Consider the following 15,315-nt stretch of genomic DNA (forward strand, 5'->3'; position numbering starts at 1 on the left):
ATCAAACTCGAGTTTGGCCAATCGAACCACAAGCAAGCTGACAAATTTCGTCCCAGCGGGAAGATGCGTGGGAAGCGTAACAAGAAATCGGCTACACCCAAAAAAAACTAAAGCGCGAGGGAGACGAATCTTGAGGGAATTGGCCTCAAAACGAGATCCAAAAGCGCAGAGTGGGAAAGATAATAAGAGAAATGCATGCACTTGTCTAGCATGCGTGGGGCCCATGGAGCGAGATGAGGGAGAGCAGATACACGTACACCAGAGGTTGACACCCATAGCCCGTGCGGTCACTTTTCTTCGGCATATGATCGTTTTACCATCTGTGTGCATGCCGAAGTCAACACGAAGTGCACTTGAGAGCGTAAAAACAGAATTAGTCTGTTGCAGCATTTCGACGCGAGTGCATCTATGTCGCATTGATGGATAACGGCACATGAAAAAATTAATTTGGGGGTTGTTTTCTCATTTATTTTCTTGCAGCAGATCATCGATTGTGCTGGTATGAGCGATTGAGCCAAATTTTATCCACTTTTCATTTTTCGCAGTGTAAAATACACACATACACTGACAGTTTGCGCTGGCTCTCTTTGTGCCTACCCCTGACGTACACTATGCGTGTACGAGAGAGAGTACCGGTGGCTAATGCATGTGCTCTCTGACTGCGCTGCTCATCAGAGCCGAGCATGTTGAGATCGGGCGAAACCGAAGCTCAAAGAGAGCAAAAGTGGTGGCCAAGCAAGCCCAGGAGACGGGTGCGGGGTGTATCGTGCCAAAGAGAAACGCAAGCGAGGGTGGCTTGTGGTTATGTGAGGAAGGGGAAATGAACCAATCTTAATTCGATTTGTTCTCAATAGAAAAGCCCATATCTGGTGGATGAATAATGCGCGATATGATTAAATAAGATACTAGCATGTAAAATAATCGTACTAATTAATATAAAATATAGACTAAGTTAATTATAGTACAGATGTATAGTTGAGTATGTAGGTTCCCATATGGGAAAAAGAGCAAAGCTGGTATGACTAATGGATCAGGGGAAGCGACGGGCAACGGCAGCGTCGGCAGACAAGATAAGGCATAAATCAATGAGAGAAGTTGGGCAGCCAATGGGAAGGCACCGCAAAAGAGAGAAAGGGACAGAAGCCGGCAGAGCGTCTAAGACGCTATGCGGGCAAGAGAGAGAGAAAGGGACAAGAAACGGATGGGCGCGCAGCCGCAAAAAGTGGACATATCCGCACCAAGGATTTGCGGATTTGCCAATCAATTCCTGAGGCCGTGGGAGCTGCCTATATAAAGGCAACACCTATCAAGGAAATCATCAAGTGAACAAGTCGTGATCAACCAAGGATTTTTAAGGCCCGACGAATAACCTTAAAAGCACAAGCAAGTGAAAAACAAGTCCTGTGAAAAGGATCCAGGAGAAGTACAATAACTGAGAAGGCCTTACGAGTAACCTCTCAAGTTATCAGACAACCAACAAGTCCTTAGAATAGGATCAGAACACCGTGCCCAAGCGATAAAAAGAGAGAATTCAAGCGGCTCCAGGACGACCCTTATATCCTGACGAATACCAATCGCTGAGGAAAAATCCTGCTGCATAGCAAACGGCCACGGGATTTGTCCTAGAGGAAACGAGCACGCAAAGACCATCTCACAAACACAGCTAAAGGTACTGAGGTGGAAATAACATCCCTAGAAGATCAGGATACGTCAGGAAATGTGAAAGAAAGGCCATAGGATCTATCCTAAGGCCAATCATCGTTCCAAAAATATACTAATTCATCAAGAACTGTGAAAATTCGTGAGTGGAGTAGGAATCGTTGATCCAGCAAATCCGGTAGTGCCTTATGAAAAAGCGTTGGCTTGTATTATATTGTACGTAAATACTTCTCAACTGAACTACGTGAAAAATTGTAAAACCTCAAAAGAAGCATGGGATGTACTACGCAATGTACACGTGCCCACCGGGCCAATCCAAATCGTATTTCTTAATAAAAAACTTTTGAACCTGAAATTGGAGGCAAACGGCGCAATTCCGCAATATATAAATTCATTCGTAGAACTAATCAGTAAGCAGTAAGAATTAAAAGTTAAAATTGTCAAGTTTAAATTCTGAATATGAACATTTTGTGGTAGCAATGGAGGCACGAGAATTTCTGCCGTCGTTAGAAGTGCTAAAAGCTAAGCTGCTCGCAGAATCAATTCGTATGGAAGATAACGGTGAAAAAGCAAACTTGCAACAAGCCTTTTACGCAGGCACAAACAAGAAACAAAACGAAAAACGCGAAAATGGTAAATTCAATGGAAATTCTTTCAAGTGTGGAAGACGCCGGCATCGATCAGTACAGTGTAGAGTGAAGCAACAAAAAAATAAAAAAGTAGAGAAGAAGCACCAAATTTCTTACGCAGTTTTTTCGGAAATACAAAGAAAGAAATTCGCAAACGGCAACTGGTATATTGACAGTGGTGCCACCTCACACATATGCTTCGAGAAAGATTTATTTGTTTCTTACAGTGACAACAACGATACAACATGCTTAGCAGCAGATTTACAAATTAAAAGCCCTGGAAGAGAATAGTTAAAATAAATTCAAATGAATGTGTAATAATGTTACAAAATGTTCTTTATGTGCCAGACCTGAAACTAAATTTTTTTTCTGTGAGTGCATCGCTAGGCTATGGTCACACTGTTACATTCAAAGAAAATTGTGCTGTCATAAAATCGAATGACGGAAGTACCATGATTACAGCTTTAAAGCAAGACAATTTGTTTCTTTTTAATAACGTTTCCAAAAACAGATTGTTTTATTTGAAAGAGAAAGAAATTTTGTGTCACCGCAGATATGGTCACCTTAATTTTCGCTGTTTGAACGAAATAAGAGATAAACAACTCGTGACCGGCATTAATATAAAACTTTTTCGACTGATACCAACTGTAATACGTGTAACTAATCTAAAATATGCTCGCGGCCATTTGCTCAAAGCCCGAATTGTGCATCGCAATTGTTAGAATTAATACACACACAGATGTTTGTGGTCCAATAAACACTAAATCCGTTGGAGGAGCAAAATATTTTGCTACTTTCATAGACGATATGTTAAAGCGTGTTTTCGTTTATTTTATGAACTCAAAGAATGAAGCATTGGAAAAATTTCAAATATTCAAAAATTTAGTAGAGTGTCAGACAGAAAAAAAGATAAAAGCCATTCGTACTGATAATGGCGGAGAATACGTTAAGAAGAATTTTTTTAATTTTCTCAAAGCTCACGGCATAAAAAAAATAATTAAGTGAGAGTTGTTTTAAAATAAAGGGATGCACTCTTAGCAATAGAATGCCAGATAATTTTTGTTCCATTGGTAAAAGCATCCCATTTCAGGTAGTTCCTTTCACAGAGCAGCTTGGTGAAATATTTATTGTAGGGAATAGATTTGCACAGATAAAAAGTTTTTTAATGAGCCTATGAGCTAAAGCAGTGTAGGAATATATTTCACTGATTTAGAAACGGCATCAACTTTAAAAAGTTTTCTGTGTCCGATTTTGTGACTAAAGCGGTAGCCATGCCGTACAAGGGGGGTTTAGTAGTTGTTCGATTGCTGCATAATTTCTGACTTTTTTTTTGAACAGAAACTAATAAAATCTTTTACTTTAAAATGGGCGACCAGCAACCACCGCAACTCCTCGCGGAGTAAGTATTTCTGTTATTGCATAATCCAATTCAATCTCATAATTATAATTCAGACGGCTCAGACGGCGCACAGTGGGGCCTTCTGGCATTTAGCATTGCAAAAATCATAGCGTCTAAGCCAATAAAGCAATTTAAAAAGCATATGATAAAGAATACCTTAAGCTTCAAAATGAATGTTTGTCAAAAGTGCTGGGTGTTCGTGGTGCTGAAATATTCAAGGTCAAAGACAGAAAATATTTCCAAGCATGTTTTTCCTTTAAGAATGGATCGAAACCCGGTTTTTTTTAATCACAAATGGAATTTTTCATTGTTTTAGATGACTAGGTAACATTTTTTAATGTTTTAATTTGATTTTTTAACATAATTACAAAAAGAAAAAAACATTTTTTTTAAATTTTTTTTTTAGGTTAACTTTGAAAATTTGCTATTGATGGCTGATTTTCTTCAAAATAATTTTCAATATTTACATCAGTATCTAATAAACTCAACATTTCGGGACTATAGTTGCTATTTTCCAAATCCTTTCGTGATCGCACGTGTCTCAGTGATGCAATAAGTGGGTCCGAAGAGGCTGCTAGCATGTTAAAAAGGTCTTCATTTTATCTAACACGAGAAGTTTTTAATGTATTAGTGTATCTGAACCTTTTGTAGTCCTTGTTTTTACATTCCTGTGCTTCTTCGGATAGCTCTCCAAGTGGTAAACACTGATATTCTATTAAATCCTTTCCGTGAGCCAAAATCCTATGTACCGTTGGGGTAAGTTTTTTTTGCGGATACAATTCACTCAAAAGATGAGCAGTCTTTGAAGTATATTCGGCAAATTTGTCACCATTTACCGTTTCCTTGCAATTTATAATATTCAAGATAACAGCCAACCTTTTAATGATCTCTTGACTAACACCTGTTATAAAAGATGTCACTTCATCATTTTCAAAAAATCTCCTTGAAGTATTTCCATCATTCGTGTTTCGGTATTACCATTTTTGTATTAATTAGGTAAACAACTTAATATTTACATCCAATTAGGTAAACGGAAATAAAAACGACCAACCCACAAATAGGACAAACTTTTCATCAACTTAAATATCATTTACCTGTCTTGTCATTTTTTCCAAAGCAGGTAATTAACAATTTATCATTGTAGAAAGGCATATATGTAAACAGGTAGTATTTGCAAAACAGCATTACGCAATGTTATCATTTAAATACAAAGAAGCTACAGACCAATACGCATGCGCTCTTCTTCTTCCTTATACCTGCAGCGCATTTTTTAGGCGAGGTTGCCTTAGTTTTATGGCTTACGCATCGCTGTCGCAGGTCTCCGCATATTGGGACTATATACATCTGATAGGTAAATATTTCACCTACCTAGTGTATATAGTCCGGTAGTGATACTAGTTGAGTCTTGCTAGTTTTATTCCATCAAAGTTCAAAAAATATTTAGTACATTTTTTAAACGCTTCCAATTCAATAACTATTTAAGTAATTATTAAAATTTATGAAACATGCTATTAATAAAGAACATACTTTTCAGATAAAAAAAATCCAAGATCGATTGTTGAAATCGCCCAATATTCAGTTTTAAAGTTGCGATTTTTTTTTTAAAAATTAGCATTTTTTCCTTTTCACTAAAAATGTCTCAACTTTGGGCGCCTATAGCACCCATGAATCTCAACCGATTCAAAAATTTTTCGGATTCATAATCTCTGAAGTATTTCCTATCGATTGCATATATCATTTTTGCCAAACGCGATTATGAAAAAACGTATTTTTGCAACGCTATCCGAGCAGAGGCCCAACTGTGCGGCGCTGATCCGCCATATGGCAACTAGCAAGAAAAGCAACGAGGCGCACCGGGCGTGCTTTCCGTTACGGTCGGTGTTGGAGATTATCGAATTGGAGGAGCAGATTACGCCAGAGAGGAGCAAAGAATATGTAAGTATATTGATACTAGAAAGAAAGTAGTGCATTTTAATGCTTATTTTATTTTTGCAGACCTCCCAAGTGTCTGCCTTCCTCGGTCAGGGGGCTCTGGCCAAATCCATCAAGAAAATATTTTCAAATTTTTTTCCCGAGGCAGTGCAATGGATTGCGCCAAAAATACGAACAAGGCCAAAAACCGCAAGCTTCAGGAAGAGGCCACTATATAATATACTAAAAAATTAGAAGTAAAAAAAAGAATTATTAAATAAATTATTATTACAAAACTTAAAAAAAAAAAATAAATAAATAAAATTAAATTGTATAAATCTATCGATATTGTCCCTTTGGTCCCAAGGACAACCTAGCGACATTGTCGCTTCAGTCGCCGGCGACCATAGCGAAAAATTTCCCGGGCACAAGACCATTAAGAACAAGTTTAAAAAATTAACAAAAAATTAGGAAAGATTTTAAAAAATAAACAATTTATTAAATTTTTTCCTAATATTTTTTGGACTTGCAAATAAAACAGAAGTGGGAATATAGTTATAGTTAAGAGTTGAAGTAGCTTCAGCTCCATTATAGGTTGTGGCGCCAATAAAATTGAGCCAAGGTCAAGCCTTTGCGGCCATGCAATCCCCTTGGAAAATAAAAGAAAAGAGTATTTAAATTAAATTTCCTTAGCAAACCATCTTTCTGAGAACATACAAATGTATGTACATATTTCCGATATGATTTTATTTTTGTTTGAAAAGTGGAATTTAAAAGAACATTAGTAGGCCTAAAGAGAATTTGAATTGTTTCATTTTTGCAATCGGGTCACGCTTTCATCCCATAGGAGACAAATATATTTGCCCCAAAAAATTAACGCTTTAAATAAATAAATTTGGGTTTTTTTTTTTCAAATCAATTTAGTTCCTTTACTGACCGAATAAGACTGAGAAAACTTGAGTCCGGTAAGCCAATGATTGTGTGTATGGATAAGCATTCTTCTTAAATAGCAGAAAAACACACTCGAATTGACGAAATGAGTTGAGTGAGTTCGAGTGCGAGGTCGAACATGTTGGAATGAGTGAATGTTGGATAGGATCGTTTGAAAAAAGAAGTCATGAATTCACAGAAGTTTGTATTTCCTTGGACAGCTATGTAATATAGTCACCCGATCTTGATCAAATTTGTGACACTCGTTTATAGGTGTAATTAAACCACCAATTTTAAATTGACTTTGCCTTTTGTATGGGAGCTATATATCATATTTCGATCCTGCTGAATCCGAGATATCCCAAACAGTATATTTGAGCCTACATTAAAAATTTTAACTCCCTATCCTTAATATGGTCGGAGATGCTTTCTTCTATGCATTACACACTTCTGACCGAAATTGGGAAAAATTAATAAAGAATAAAATAACGAATTTGGAAAAAAATTACGAAAAACTAGGAAAAATTTAGGGAAAAATTCATAGTAAGATAAAATATTTTAGTTAGTTTAGCGAATATTTGGTAAATCAACGGAAGGCATACTGATATCAATATTCGTCGGAATCGTGTTTAAAATTGTAGTTCACAAAAATAAATATACCTTATACTTTCATCGAAATGGCTGTCCTCCCTAAAATCATCGTTTTCCCTCAAGCAAAGCCCGGTAGCTTATTCGATTGGGCATTATATAATATATATTTTGGCGAGAGTATAAGAAAATAATGAAGATTTGAAAAAGCACGGTGATCGATGGAAATCATTCAAGTGTCTTTACCCACTAAAATTGTCGTTTGTAATAAGGCCTAGCCAGGGAGGGTTATTGCACGTGCTCAGCAAAGGGGATTAATGGGCAAACATTTATCCCACAAATGAAACATCAATTTGGTATAAAATATTTAGATATATGTATGTACAATCCAAATACTAGTAAATTTAATAAAAACCAACCAAAATAGTCATATATGTTTGAATATGTAATAAAAATAATATAACTTAAAGGATAACCAGAGGGCCGGAGCCAACTTCAACCGCTTCAAAGTTTGTATACCCTGACAAGTTGTTTGCTACTCTTTCCTTAAAAAACGTTTTATCTAGAAAGTCTACCCTTTTTGCAAGGGTATAAACAAAATATTAGCGGAGATGAGCGCCATGTGTATCGTTTGTATCGTTGCTAATGTTTGATGTTGGAGTTGGGTGTGAGACCAGAGCGTGTGATTCGCAGGAGTCCAGTTAAAGTGGTGCTCATAGACTTAAGCCACAAGACTTTAACCAAGAATTTAAACGAAAATTGAGAAAAGTTTTATTTCACAGCTTCAATTTTTGTGTCACAAATATACATATATTCAACAAAAAACTTAAAAAACCTAAGACCATCTCCAAAATGTCCTGCTCACATACTTAAGCCACCTGAAAAATAAATGGTTGAAAAAGGTCAAATTTGTCCAACATTCCTTATACCTATTCCTTATATTTACTTTTAATAAGTTTACTTTCATATTGAGTGGGATGACCATTCTTCTCAAGAACAGTAGAACAACGCTTTGGCATTGCATCTACTCTTCTTGCAAAATTCGCCACAAATCGGTTTTTTGGCCAACGACTTGTTTAAGAATTTCCTACAAGTTTTCTGTAGGGTTCAAGTCGGGCTCTGCGGTGGCCATTGCTAAACATTGTTTGCCTCAAGCCTCGACTTGACTATTTTACTGCAGTGTTTCGGGTCGTTGTTCTGTGGATATATCCTCGCAAGTGGCAAATTATCGGCATATTCTCCAGATAAATTTATAAGGATGTCCCTGCAGAATTTACCGTTCATAATGCCTTCTATGTATGTTCACTAGGGTGAACATACGCACAGATCCACATTCTATACCTATTCTGCCTCAGACATTGCCAAGTATTCTGATTCCGTACTAGACAATGCAACAGTACGCTGCTTTCGAGACTCCCAGCTTATGGCGGCACCAGCCAATATAAATGCTTTTCCAGAAAAGCATAAATTCACAGCATCGCCAAAGCCTTGGGCTTCCTTGATGGTTACTGGATCATCTCTAGCTACTGCAAATGCCATTTCACATTCCTCGAATATATCCTCAACTGAGTCTTCATCCTGTTGATCAATGTGTTCGTCTGCCGAAACATTTCTTCCTTGTTGATAGATTTTCCGTGGCCTAACTCGCTGATCAATTCTCAGCAGTTTTGGTCGTCCTCTACCATTTCTCTCAGGTTGATTTACTTTTGCGGTATCATCTTCGTCGCTTGATAAACTTCTCTCAGTCTCATTCACTTGGTCACCTAGTGGAATATCTATGCCATTTTCTGACTCATCATAGAATTCTTGAAATTCGCTTCTGAAGCCTGAAATATTCATAAATTTAACATCGTTGCTGATTAAAATCTTACGCCGTTTTGGTTGATACAGCCGAGAGGCTTTCGACTCTGATGGATATCCCAATAATATACACTCTTCCGATCGTGACTCGAACTTGCCCTTGTTTTTGCCCTTCATTAGTGCATACGCTTTTGTGCCAAAAGTATGCATGTGTCTCACACTCGGAACTTTTTCAGTCCAATACGTGTATGGCAACTCTCCACATAATCCTTTTGTGGGACATCTATTCCTGATATAGCACGCCTCTGCCCAAAATGATGGTGAAGCGCCCGCTTGCTTGAGGATACACCTGGCCATCTCTAACATTGTACAATTTTGTCTTTTAGCTATACTATTCTGCTGGGGTGTGTGGTGCACAGTGAGTCGTCGGCCAATTCCATGCTTGTTCAAATACTCATACAATACCTTGTTTCGATATTCCGTCCCATTATCAGTCTGTAACATCTTTATCTTGTGACCTGTAACATTCTCAACAAAAGATTTATAAGATTTGAATATTTCGAAAATTTCCGATTTTTTTTTTTTGAGAAAACAAACTGAACAATATCTGGAAAAATCATCTGTGATAAAATACTTATATCGACTCATAGACTGGGTACGCATCGGGGGTAATTGTCGGTAATTCAAGATACCGAAAAGAGATTTCGTCGTAGGTCAGACACACACAAAACTTCTTCTAAGGTAATTCCATTTGTATGCTGCTTCTTTTTCACTTCAATGTTAGTCTCGCCGAATCCTTGGTTCATTCTTCATTTGCTTTTGTTCTCTTTTGGCTCTTCTCTCTCTTTCTTTACATGCGGTCTTACTTTACTTGGACAGTTATATTTTTATTGCGCATCGGAATGTCTCATAGGTATCTGAAATATTGCGGCGACTACAAAATTTAAGAAACATCTCTGAAAATAACCAACGATATCATGGTCACCGCAAAATTAGTAAAACACCTTTGAAAGGCCACACGAGGTAAAATCCTTGCCTATTCTTGCTTTCAAGAACAACAATAGAAATCATCGTCAAAAAAAAGAAGAAGGAATCTACAAAAGACAGTCGTTAAGGGACCACGAATTAAACATTCAGAATCCGTCAAGTCGCCGATACCACACGAGAATCTTATTAAACAGAATTTAAAATTTAGTGGTTTAATAATAAATCTATTCAGTAAATGCTATTCCAAAATCAGAGTGCCTATTTTCACCGGCGTACAAAATAAATATATTGTGTAAGACTTTACCCTGAAGGTTCCCTGCGAGGGTTCAAAGAACTTAGAGGGATCGTTTCAACGAGTTAACTATTTTAATATAGAAATACACTGTAGGAAGAACAAACCGATCACTGAGTCGCAAACAAACTAAGTACTTAGTACTACTTAACATACAAAAAGTGTATACTAACACAATAGTGTTCATCAGTAGAAACAATTTTACTTTTAAAAGCTTATAATATCGGACTTTTGAGTTATACGTACCACATACATAAGAATAAGCAATGTTTACTCTTACACGTGAACTTACCTGTGAGATTTCTCTGAAGTTGTGTTCTTCAACGTTCTTGAACAATAAGAACTTACTAAATAAGCAAATGATCCATACTCAATCCAAAGCAAGGAATGGTTTTCAAGAAGACTAATACATTTTCCAAAACAGCGAATCACGTTATCACATTCCATCAGCAGCTGGTCATAACTGTATTCAAATATAAAAATTTAAATATATATTCATTAAGGTTCTGTACGACATAATTATTAAAATGAAAGTACTTCCAACCTTAGTTCAAACTAGATTCAGCAGATTGGACACTTTTCTCCGCCATTTCAGGAAATAGCCAACGTTATTAAAATCATAAGGTAACGCGCAAATATTGCAATAAATATATATTGTGTCTGAGGAATACACAGTGTTGCCGAAATTCGGGCCTGCAAATAAACTTTGTGCCACTGTATCACAAAACGTAACTCTGTCCGAACAAACAGAATGACGCTCTTTAAAAACTTTAAAACTCTCTCTCTCATTCTTCTCTTGCGGTACTTTATTATACATAAGTAGACACATAAGCGCGAAAAATATGCAGCTGCATTAATCTAAGTACATACGTGGTTTTTTCGCAGCCAAGAGGCCAAGACTAGAGTAAGTGGAATGAGATTGTATTATTATTAGTTATAAGAAATTTGTAACATAACCTGAAATTACTTGCAGAATTAAAAAGCTTACGCTGACCTAACTTAAATGGATTAAAATTATTTCAAAGGCACTGGCGGAGCTAGATTAACTAGTCGAACGAGCAACAAATCTTTTTCATTTCTACGTGAAATTGAATTTACTCTTTCGTAAAGAATTTTGAGCAAATTCCTTAACTCCTACGGTGTAGTAGAGCTACGGAGACCTAAAGCGGAGGGACTTACACAAATCCCTAGGAAAGAACAATTTTAAATTTTACCACGCGTAAAATTACGTATAGACATGGCAACGACTGGAAACTGTGGTCTGTGCCAGGAGCCGGCCAAACAGGAAATGCTCACGTGCTCCAGGTGTCCATCTCAATTGAGTTGTTTAAGTTGGCTGAAGCGGCGAGTCGTGTATCCACGCCCTACATATTACTAGAAAGCGACAAGAAGAGAATCACCAGAGGACGGATGCATACACATACCGCAGCGCCTACAGAGAATCATGAACACACATTCTGTGCGAAATGCAATGGACACCACAAATCAGTGTCTTGCGAAAAGTTGTTGCGGATGTCAGTCGAAGCCAGGTGGAACGCGATAAATAACCATCACCAATGTGCTCAGTGCCTCAAAAACCACATGGGAGCCTGTTGGAGCCGCGTAGCTTGCGGCATAAATGTTCGAATCGTTCCAGTCACTTTGCACTCCAATTCGAAATCCGTCGATATCTACCCATTTATGAATGACAGATCGACTCTAACACTTATAATAATATAAGAAAAATTGGCTGATGCGCTCGAAGTAAAAGGTTTAGCCAATGTTAGTCGGCAGGAGCCGGAATCCAAGCAGCTGAACTTGAGAATCTCAAAACAAGGACAGGGCAATAAATTATTCAAAGTAAATGAAGTCTGTACAGTTAAGTCCATTGGTCTTTCGCCGAGACGATGATAGCAGTTAGGATAATACAGAGATATCCGCATTTAAAAAAAACTGCCTATTCCGAGCTTCATTAACGCAATGCCTCAAATGATAATTGGCAGTAATAATTCGAATCTCAGAGCTTCGCTAAAGGCGTGCCATGGAAAATGGCAGCAACCAATTGCTAGGATGGAACATACATGGCGGGACGATCTGGTGGAGGACTCAACCTGCATTGGTGTCAATGCGATCTGGATTTTCATGAGATGGTTAAAAAACATTTGATAATGGAGGAAAAATCACCGCCGATGTTTACTAAGTCCCCTGATGAAAAGCGATCTCTATAGATTCTGGAGGACACTGTTAGTTACAGCTCGCGGACGTACACCATGGGATTGCTTTGGAAAGATGGCCCCCGTGTATTTCCAAAAAGCCTGCCGGTAGCAAAACAACGACTCTTATGCATGCATAGGAAAATAGCAGCATACCATCCTTTTGCAAATGAGCTACATAGTCAAAGGCAAAACTTGATAGCCAAAGGCTATGCAAGAAAGTTGGCAGAGGCACATAAACCTGACGGGGTCAGATTGGTATGGGACGCGGCAGCTCAATCATCAGGAGTAGCCCTAAATGACTTTCTTCTAAAGGAACCCGATTTTCTCGTGCCCTTGCTGCAGATTATGTATAACTTTAGAATGAGAGCAAATGGCGTGAGCGGTGAGATTGCCGAAATGTTCCATCGAAAAGCAGTAAGAGAAGAAAACGCTAAAGCACAACGATTCCTATAGCAAAATCAGATAACAGGAGTCGTAGAAACTTTCCAATTAAATGTGTTGACATTTGGAGCCTCGTGCTCACCCTGTATAGCGCACTATGTGCGAGACCTGAACGCTAAAAAACACGCAGACGAGTTTCCTGCGGCAGCTTAAGCTATTCAGTCAAGTCACTACGTAGACGACTACATCGATTCATGCCATTCAGAAGAAGAAGCCATTACATTAGCGAAGGAAGTTAGAGAAGTCCACGCACGCGGGGGCTTCCATATGCCCAAGTGGTGTTCAAACTCCAAACGGGTACTCGCTGCACTTTGCGACACAACAACCTACGACGAAAAACAGTTCTTTAACAGTGAAGAGATACACTCTTATGAGAAAATATTGGGCATGCGGTGGAGCCCACATCAAGATGCTTTCACCTATGCACTAAAGTTTGTACGCCTGAAGCGCAACATAATAGCGACAAAAGTCGCACCAACCAAAAGGGAAATGTTACAAGTTTTGATGTCAGTTTTTCACCCATGGGTTTTGTATCCTGTATAATGATGTATCTCAAAATACTGCTCCAACAAGTTTGGCGATCGAAGATTGATTGGGATGAAGAAATACCACCCAATCTGCAGGATATGTGGCAATCATGGCTGTCCTTCTTACCCTTGATAGAGAACGTGCGAATTCCAAGATGCTATTTTAAAAATTGGCATGCACAAAACTGCCGAGTTCAAATTCACATATTCGTGGATGCGGGAGAAGACGCCTACTCTGCCGTTGCGTATTTCCGTATCGAACAAAATAACCAAATACTTTTGAGTCTCGTTTCAGCCAAATCCAAGGTAGCTCCGTTGTAGCCGCTCTCGATACCCCGCTTGGAGCTACAGGCAGCAGTAACTGGAGCGCGACTGATGAAAAATATAATAGCACAACATGAAATCGACTTTGAGGAATGTTACTTATGGACCGACTCGAAAACGGTACTAGCGTAGCTCGATAGAGATCCACGACGATATCAACAATATGTAATGTTTAGGATAGCCGAGATATGTGAGCTCACAGAGGCCAGAAACTGGAGATGCGTACCAAGCAAACTAAATGTTGCGGACATCGTCACCAAACGACAACATAGGCCTGAAACATACACACAATGGTTCGAAGGACCCATTTTTGTATTACTTCCGCCGGCAGATTGGACAGTCCCTGAGAAACTGCGTCCTCGTTTTCTTCACATGGGAAGGGAATCAGCGAGAATCAATTACGAGTACTTTTCAAAATGGAATCGATTGACAAGGGCAATTGCATGTTGACTTGGCTATAAGAGGAAATTGATCAAGAAAATACGCAAATCAAATGAGAATACAAACTTACTGGCATCCCAAATTAATGGAGCCAGAATGTTTCTATTCCGGAACATACAACAAGAATGTTACAACAAAGAGTACACAGCCATCGAAAACGGCCACCACGTTTGCCGGAGCGGTCCACTATGAGGGTTACAACTCTTCCTAAATGATCATGGAGTATTGTGTGTACGCGATCGGGCCAGTCGCTTCGCTGGCATCCCTAAAGGACGAATCGCTCTACCCACCCAACACTGGGTTACAAAGCTGATAGTCCGGCACTACCATGAAAAATATTATCACATGAATCATGAGACAACAGTAAATGAGGTGAGGCAAAAATATTTTATTCCAAAACTAAGACCTCTCCTTAAAGTGATTCGTCGAAATTGCCAACAATGTAAGCTGAGTAGTGCTCGACCCATGGCACCCTTAATGGCGCCCCTACCGAGGGCCAGACTGGGTGCCTTCAAGCCAGCGTTTACGTATGTATAAGTTGATTGTTTTGGGCCGCTAACAGTTATCTATTTAAGAAAGTCATTGAAAAGATGGGGCATGCTGATAACCTGCCTCACAATGCGAGCAATAAGCATTGAGATCGTGCATAGTCTAACCACAAACTCATGCCTAATGGGCTTAAGACGCCATATATCGCGCCGAGGCACACCAACGGAAATATATAGCGATAACGGGAGTAATTTTCGAGGGACCGATGCATTTTTTAGAGACAAACTTCAACTGGATGATGCGAAGATGCATCGAGACTCCCTACTTGAGTTTTTCGTACGACCCCAATTAATAATCTACTATCTGAAGCCAACCTTATGTCAATTAAAACAAAAATAGAATTAACGATCGCAAAAGTGAGCAAAATTATATTCATGGCCCTGAACTCTCCCATCCAACTTATTCCAAAATATCAACGAAGCAAACTTCGGCCACGCTGAATTTTATATACCCCTTTTGGCAATAATATTTTTACATGTTCAAAATTTGTTTTCTGCAACTCAATATAGAAACAAAACAAATTTACTCTTTTTACTAAAATTTTTTCTTTCTCTTCCCTCATTCATTCAAAGCACGGCACGCATACACATAAAGTTTATATAGCGTTGCGTTGATGACGAATGACGAAGTAGGCAGCAGATCC

At 38.5% G+C, this 15,315-nt stretch overlaps 1 protein-coding gene across 1 annotated transcript in view; it reads right to left on the reverse strand.

The window, feature by feature from the left end:
* The window catches only part of LOC137586136 (calcineurin-binding protein cabin-1-like), a 1,431,569-nt gene that overhangs the window by 868,328 nt on the left and 547,926 nt on the right, over window positions 1-15,315 (reverse strand). Inside the window, exon 8 of the mRNA XM_068302145.1 lies at window positions 10,488-10,658. The gene's annotated coding sequence lies outside the window, so the exon portion shown is untranslated. The remainder of the gene's footprint in view (window positions 1-10,487; window positions 10,659-15,315) is intronic.

This window comes from Drosophila tropicalis, unplaced genomic scaffold, assembly GCF_018151085.1.
Source record: "Drosophila tropicalis isolate 14030-0801.00 unplaced genomic scaffold, ASM1815108v1 contig_905, whole genome shotgun sequence".
Classification (NCBI taxonomy): domain Eukaryota; kingdom Metazoa; phylum Arthropoda; class Insecta; order Diptera; family Drosophilidae; genus Drosophila; species Drosophila tropicalis.